The sequence below is a fragment of the Mus caroli genome, chromosome 19, assembly GCF_900094665.2.
Source record: "Mus caroli chromosome 19, CAROLI_EIJ_v1.1, whole genome shotgun sequence".
In the NCBI taxonomy this organism is placed as follows: domain Eukaryota; kingdom Metazoa; phylum Chordata; class Mammalia; order Rodentia; family Muridae; genus Mus; species Mus caroli.
The window spans coordinates 44,772,290-44,778,499 of NC_034588.1; positions in this window are offsets into that span (position 1 = coordinate 44,772,290).

A 6,210-nucleotide genomic window follows, 5' to 3' on the forward strand; every position below is an offset into this window, starting at 1 on the left:
GGAGAGGGAGAGGGAGAGAGGGAGAGGGAGGAGAGAGAGAGAGAGAGAGAGAGAGAGAGAGAGAGAGAGAGAGAGAGAGAGAGAGAGAGAGAGAGAGAGAGAGAGAATATACTACCAAATCCTGGTGATATCTTGAGCGCCTAGATCCAGGCATTCAGAAGTGACCCCTGGAATGATTAATTGTCAAGTCAGACAGTGTTTCTTTCCTATTACAGCTGGGCTTCTCTAACACAAAACCAGCGTTCTCACCACCATAAAGGCATCCGTCCCTTCTCATGGACGCAGAACGCTCTCCTTCCTCCTCGGGGCTTACCTAAACCTGGGTCGTACATGTCACTTTCTGCCTGTCAGAAGTGTAGTTTGATTGATGGTGGGTTTGCCTGATGCTTACCACCTATGTTTGCTCTTCATGCCCTGGAAACAGAAGGAGGGCTGGGTTCTCTCCGAGTACCTCCAGGATTTCCCAGATAAAGGCACACACAGTTAATGACAGGCTCCCAGCAGGGTGGGCGCTGAGGCCAAAGCCACACTTCACTCTTGCTCAGGCTGATTAAGAATCAGGTGTCAGTCCCCTCAGGGATTCTAAGCACGCACTAGGCTTTGCGGGTGTCGCATAGATATGCATGTGTGTATATATTTGCCACCCTGCTATTTTCTTGCTGGATCTCACTTTTCTTGAAATTCTTCTTCTGCCCCTTGAGATTTTTGAGGTCCCATCATTGCCCCAGGGACTAAGAATGTTCCCGCACACTGAATGAGTTCCGCATCGGTATATTTTTAGTTGGCTTGTTTGCATCTCTTCTCTCCCCACTCCTTGCCTGATTGACACCTACTGGGTGAGAGGCACGGGAAGAGGAACCACTCTGGGAGTTGTTTAGCTCCTGTGGATGTCTGCACAGCTCTCCTCTGGTAGCTCACCTGGACTGCTTTGTTTAAGTGGACTGCAGGGGCTAGCCTGGGCTTAATTGCTTTCTCTCTATAGTTGGCAGGGGAGCAAAACAAATTTGACTGTTCTTGGTAAAGTCCTGCTGAGTGGGTAGAAGCTGCAGGCAGGGGAGGTGCTGCAGTGACCAGGCTTCAGCACACAGAGGCTTATTAGGCATTCCCAGGAAAGAGCCCTTCTTTTCTTGAAGTGCTGGGACCAGGACTGTTGGCAAAGGTTTTGGGAGAGCTACTTAGAAGCTAAGTGGGAATCATATTAAACCTGACACAGAACAGTGGTCTGAGAGTGTTTAATGAGGGGTAGGTCATAGGATGTGGGGAAGATTAAAGACACCAATGAAGGGTATGAAGTATTTCAGAATTTAAAAAAAAAATAGAAAAAGAAAAGAAAAGAAAGAAATTTCCTTCATGGCTTCTCTCACCAAGACATGAGTGTTTTCCACACCATAGACATTTATAGATCAGAAGATGCCTCCAGTTTAGGGGATTCATGAGAGGAACATGGCCAGTTCTTGTCTTGACTTAGATGGTATAGACCTGAGCTCTGAACCCCTAACCTTTGGTGTGCTGGACCAGGGAGGTTTGTGGAGGCAGACACTGAGCAAGTTTGCAGATAGTGGCTCATAGATTTTTAGTGCCACCCTTTGTCCCCCAAATAGGGATCTCTGAGATGCAAGAGATAGAGTCATTTCTAGTGACTTCCGAGAGAAGTAATGGGTAGGGGTTATGCAGGAAGAACCAGGGTAGAGGTTATGCAGGAGGAAATAGACTTTATGAAGGCCCTTACAATGTTGCGAAATGAGGGTCTACAAGGTTTCGTCCTGTTCACCTGGTCTTTAGGAGGAAGAGACCCTGCAGTCTGCGCTATTGGAGACATTGACCTTGTATTGTTGCAATGCTTCCCAACTCCCAAGGGGAAAGTAGTAAGTGCTCATGCATTTACCAAACCATGGAGAAACATGGACAGGAATAGCTAACTTCTTCCTCCAGTCTCAACCCCAACCCAGTCCCAGCAACCAGCACTAACAGCACGGTGTGTGTCCTTCCTTCTGTCGGTCACTCACGTCTATTGAGATGTTTATAAAATATTCACAACACATTTTTTTTCTTCAAAAAAAGGGGGGGCATCGTATAAAGCCTTGCAATCAATTTTTTCCACTAAAAGTAAAATGGATATCTTTCTAGGTCAATCAATAGATATAGCTCCAACTCATTCTTTTTAATTGCTTCTGAGTATTTCATAGTATCTACACATAGAAAGATCTTACTACGAAAATCACATGACCCTTTCAATCAACCAATATAGATGTCCTGGAGACCTCAACGCTATATGCTACCACAAATCAGGCTGATGCCCTCCCAGGACACCTAGGCTAGTTAAGGCTGTAAGACTTGGGCCTGGAACAGGGAAGCTCAGACGTAGGAAGCCCCAAAAATGGCAAGTGGATGCCTCAGGGCTAAGAGAAGGTTTAAGCAGGAGGGAGGACTGGGACTAGATTTTGAAAGAGAGGAACGTCCCTGCTACAACATGACAAACTATGATGAAGGAGCGGCTCGGGTGGGCATGTGCAAGGTTGGACAGTAATTGTTTGGAAGCATCAGTAATGTCACTCAAAGCCCCTGAAAGCACCCCTCCCAGCCGGTTAATTATCCCCCCTGGTCCCTAATTCTGTCACAGTCTTGATTTGTGTAACAAACCCTCTTGTACTGAAAGCTCATATGTCAATTCAAGTTTCGTCTGCATCTGAGTGATCACAAGTTTAAACGCAGGCATGTCATTATTAATGAGCTTTGACATATGGTGCACTCACTGGTGAATACTGTGGGGCCTGAAGGTCTGTGGCCCTTCACAGTGAGATCTCAGCATCATCACAGGGACAGCTCAGCATCACAGGGACATCTCAGGACCATCACAGGGACATCTCAACATCATCACAGGGACATCTCAGGACCATCACAGGGACATCTCAGCACCATCACAGGGACATCTCAGCACCATCACAGGGACATCTCAGCACCATCACAGGGCCATCTCAGCACCATCACAGAGACATCTCAGCATCACAGGGACATCTCAGCACCATCACAGGGACATCTTAGCATCATCACAGGGACATCTCAGCACCATCACAGGGCCATCTCAGCATCATAGGGACATCTCAACATCATCACAGGACCATCTCAGCATCACAGGGCTATCTCAGCATCACAGGGACATCTCAGCACCATCACAGGGCCATCTCAGCACCATCACAGGGACATCTCAGCATCACAGGGGCATCTCAGCATCACATGGACATTTCAGCATCATCACAGGGCCATCTCAGCATCATCACAGGGCCATCTCAGCATCACAGGGCTATCTTAGCATCACAGGGCCATCTCAGCACCATCACAGGGCCATCTCAGCACCATCACAGGGACATCTCAGCACCATCACAGGGACATCTCAGCATCACAGGGACATCTCAGCATCATCATAGGGACATCTCAGCATCATTACATGGCATCTCAGTACAGGCAGCACTTAGGTCCCTGGTGAGAAGAGAGTCCTATCTTCTCTGTGATGAGGGCTTGCTTTGCTTATCCTGGACCCTCAGAGATTCCTCTGTCTTCATCCTGGATTTTCTCATGCTGTCTTTTCATGATGGCCTCCACTTCCCCTGACCCCTCAGTGTGCCATATCGCAGAGGACACTGGCTTTTGCCTCTCCAATTGTAACCCTTTCTGTGTCACCTGGGGAGATTCTTCTCCATGCCTTCTCTTAAGTTTTCCAGCACTTTCTGGGGACATGGCCCACTTAAGTCCTTGTCTGGAGAAGCAGAGCTTTGATACTACCATCTCTGGGCATCTATCTTTCCCTCCACTTCCTCTAGCTCTAGACTCCAGCATTCCCCATCTCTTACCTCCTCTCTCTGTTCACTGATTTTCCTCTTTTCTGAGGCTTTTGGGGACCATGAAAATGTACCACTTGGGTCAATGTGAAATTGTGCTTTCTGGATTCTTCCTTTTAGACTTCAAGAATGACTACAAACTCTGACAAATAGTAAAACGGACACAGAAGCGAATGCAATCACATTTAAATGCAAAAAAAAAAAAAAAAAAAAAAAGAGTCCCAGTCCCAGCTCTGAGCCCTGTGGGGAGGCAGAGTCTCACCTTAAAGACTTGGTTCTTGAAATTGCATTTCCTCTCAGGGCGCTATCCGAGCTGCTGAAATATCTCCTCTCATTACTGGGAAACCTATATAAAAGCTGGTAAAATTTTATTGCCGGCCTATTACAGCTTTAGTTTAGGACACCCCTCCCCTGCTTGTCAGCCCCGAGGAATGGATTCCATATGCAGGTCACAGCAGCCATTTAGCCACCCCCCTCCCTCCCGAGCAGCGAGAGCCTGAGAGAAGGACTTGCAGAAGCCCCGACACCCCCCAGTCTCATCTGTTCCATGCTCACCCCTTCAGTGGCCTTACCATGGTAAGACCCTTCCTTGCCTTGTCGAGGGAGCTGTATGAAGGCCATAGGACTCCCTGAATGGAGAAAGACAGAGGTCCACAGACTGAGGGCTGCTTCCCATGGTTCTCAATTAAGCCAGCTTCATAAAGAAGGCTCCGGGAAGAGTTCGAGAGACCTGAATGTGCTAGAGGAGTGGAGTTCTACAAGCCCGTTAGACTCCCTGTGATATACCCTAGCCTCCTTTAGCGACTTAGACCTTGGGGCTTGTAGGTAGTTAAGGAGTGGAGATGAGGGTTGCCTGGACTCTGGTCTTCTCAGATGGGTGGCCTTGGCCTAGGGCTCCATCTTCCTTCTCTCCCGCTCACTCTGATTTGAACAGAAGTCATATTCCACTGGGGAGGTTTAAGCCGAGCAGCACAGGCAAATCCCCTAGTGTCAGTCTTGGCTGGAATCAGCGGATACCTAATTGACAAGGAGCTTTTCTTCGTACCTGATTTATGTCGCCTCTGCTGCATCCTGCTCTCCCCTCTCTCTCAGTTCTCAGTGGTCCACTCTCACTAATTATTATGGAAATGCTTCTCTCGGTTGAAATACTGTGTCACTTACAAGGTCAGCTCTAAAACTCCAAGTGTCCATGTTTTTTTTTTTTTCCCTCCCATTAACTTCTCATGGCTGTTTAACTTCTTATTTAATTTTTTTTTGTTACTTTTGCTAAATCTTCACCGTATCCACCACTTGTTTATGGGGACTATACTAGTTGATCTCTCCTGAGTAATTATCTAGAAGGTCAAAGCTGGAGTTCAGGATAATGAAAACACCCTTTGTAATTCAATCAAAGTAGGTCATGCATTGGGTTTTCAATAGTAAAGATTGCCTAAATAAAAATCTTTCCTAAAAATGCTGTGCAGGGGACCTGTGAGGCTAAGGGTCAGTAAACTACAGCCTGTAGGTCAAAGTCCTCACGTCATCTGCTTTTATTAATGAAACCTCACTGTAACACAATTGTACCTTCTGATTTGCAAGTTGTCTATGGGTGCTTGTATGCAACAGTGAGAACTGAATAGGTAAAACAGAAACTCAATAGCCTAAAGAGCCTAAAATATTTTCGGTGTGTCCCTTTACAGAAAACCCCAGCTCACCTCTACAGAAGATGATCCGGGTCTGATGATTTGTTTCAAGGTCCTTCCTCAGTCCAACAGGTCAGAGGAGTCAGCATCTTGTAATCCAGTAGAAAGACCCCCACCCACCCCCAAACACAATGTGAGCAACTTATTTACGGAGGAAATGTGTTATTGTCCTGTGACACGTTGGTGCCTTTAACAGGCAATTTGGCACTATAGTAGAAAAAGTGATTCTTTACATTGTTAGGTATGTATCCTCTCAGGGAGAAGCCCTATTTTGGAGGCAGCTCAAGGGGGAGTCCACAGCAGGCACGGGAGTAGCTGCTGTCCTTGGTCCTGAATGCAAACAGCCTGGTCCTGACAAAGTTTAAGTACCTCCCCTCCCCCCTCTCCTCCCTTCTTCCCTCCCCCTTCTCCCTCCTCTCTCTTCCCCTTCCTTCTCCTCCTTACCTCCCCTTCCCTTCTTCTTTCCCCTACCCTCGTCCTTTCCCCTCCTTTCCTCTCTCCCATCTCTTTTCCCACTTGTGCTCTCTTCTCTTTCTGTCTTCTCCTTTTCTGCTCTTACCTTTCATCCCATTCTTGTCTATCTTCCACTTCTTTCTTTCCCTCCTTTTCTGCTCTGTTCCCTTCCCTTCCCTTCCCTTCCCTTCCCTCCCCTCCCCTTCCCTTCCCTTCCCTTCCCTTCCCTTCCCTTCCCT